Here is a 2197-nt window from a genome sequence, read left to right as displayed (position 1 = left end):
CACACACACGCACACACACACATGCACGACACAATCTCATACAGGGTTTGCCATTGGTGCTGTCCAGGTGTGCTGGATCAGGCCTAAGGCTTGCTCCGATGCAGGGCTTGCAGTCAAAATATCATGGGGTGGTGTGGGGCAGGCGGAGCGCGGCTGATGCTGCAGCCTCAATTACTTGCTCATCGCTCAGCGCTGCAAGTCGGGCCGAGGATTGTGGCACCCCTTGGCGCCTGTTGGAGGCTGTGCTCCAAAATGCTTATTTGCCCACCGCGATAGCACCTGTGAGGCATCGCGCTCACTTTGACCCTACCCAGGCAGTTGCTGGCGGCATCGCCTACGTCTCCTCTTTTGGGGATGCGAGCTTCGGCGCTGGCTTCCCCTCTGGCGGCAATGAGATTGCCCCCGCGTGAGCAGCCGCCCAGCTTCATACAAATCCCTGCACTTGCAGCTGCCTTTTGACGCCCTGATTGGCTGTGCCCTATAGCGGCATGAGAGCACGAATGCGGGCAGCTCAACATGCCTGACCCAATTTGTACCTCACTGCCAGAGCGAGGGCACCAACTACACCTGCCGGCCTTTACGCCCACCAGCCTCAGCTCCCAACATTCCCTTCACTCCACTGCTCCTACCTGGCCGCAGCTATGTGTTTTCCAAGGTGTTCAGAGGCAGCGCCAAATGTGCGAGGCGCGGTCCTTGGAGATGCAAGATGGGGGGAATGATGAGCTTGCACGAGGGGGCATGGCACGACGACGCTCTGTCGCGTCGGCCGAACGATGTTGGTCGGAGTAGCTTCAGCCTCGCCATTGTTGCATTGTGTGTACTGCAGACAATATGGTTTGCCTTCAAAGCCATGCTTGTCAATCAATTGTGCCTGTTTTTTGGAACGACGCCACCCGGCAACCTGCCCGCTCATGATGATGACACGTATCCTATTTTGGCCGTGTGCAGCGATCTGGGAGGCGATTGCCCACGAAGCTGGGCACACATTCGGCCTGCGGTGGGTGCAAAATCTGGAATGTCTAGGCTGCGTGCTGTCCTCCCCTGCTTCTCCCTGTCTGCTGCCTACAACCTTCTCCCTTGCTGGCCCGTGCATCCACTTCCGTCCAACCTTGCCTCATACCACCTGTGAACCCCCGCCCCCTTGAGCGTATGCAGCCACCATGGGCGAATTGCAAGCGACACCAATGAAGCTGAGGAGTATTACCAGGTGAGTTGGGGCTCAAACGCCATCATCCGTCGTATCAGTGGCACGTTCATCTGCCTGTTTTTTAGTTTCTGGGGCACCTGCCCTGAACCCAGCAGTGCTTGTGCGGTCGCGTGCTGGGGCCCCATCTCAGGGCGCCTTGCCGACCTGGCAGCTGTTGCTGTGGCTGTTGCGCGCAGAGGGTTGCCGTTTCTGCGCAAACACACAATCTGCACGTGCGCTGTCGCTTGCCATCAAGTATCCTGCCTGTGTACTACAAATCTCCTTCCATTACGTACATGGCGTTTTTGCCCGTTACACGTCATCCTCACTGCATGCATGCAGGGCCATGCTAGTGAGTACAGGATACAATGACAGAATGCTTGTAATGTCTTACTGCCCCTGCGTCCATCCTGCAATGAGACCGGCGGCCCCTCGTTGGCAACAGCGGTGCATGTATGAGTACCTTGGGGTTCCAGAGCGCGATACATAGCCACTGCTGCTTAGGTATGTAAGCACGGTAATGGAAACGCCAGCCGTCTAACCAAACCGTCCCCTCCGTGCCCTTCTTGCCCAGCTTGGGGACCCATCATGGGCGGCTCGTGAGCTCTGTGTGTGTGTGTGTCTTAATGTTTGTGGGTGTGGCTGTGCTTGTGCATGTGCGTGCGTGTGCATGCGATTTTGTGTGTGTGAAAGAGATAGAGTGTGTGTGCGTGCAATTGCGTGTCTATGAGTAAGAACACTGCATGCTCATGTCACTCCGCTTATGGGAGCCAGGGGCCAACTTCTGCTTGTGCAGAAGTCGCAGTAGCAACATCACACATTCATGCGTGACCCCCTTCTCATAACCAACCTCCCATCTGCTGGCCTGTTTTCCCCCTGCACCCAACAGAAAGTCTAGGAACGTGTCACAGTGGAGCCGCGGCGAGTGAGCAAAGGCAATCCCATCAGTAGGGGCTGCACTTTGCTTGGGTGTGGGGCGGGAAGGTTCGGTTCAGGTGGTTGTGGGGGGGC

The sequence above is a fragment of the Monoraphidium neglectum genome, assembly GCF_000611645.1.
Source record: "Monoraphidium neglectum strain SAG 48.87 unplaced genomic scaffold scaffold01988, whole genome shotgun sequence".
In the NCBI taxonomy this organism is placed as follows: Eukaryota; Viridiplantae; Chlorophyta; class Chlorophyceae; order Sphaeropleales; family Selenastraceae; genus Monoraphidium; species Monoraphidium neglectum.
This window is presented reverse-complemented; position numbering follows the sequence as displayed.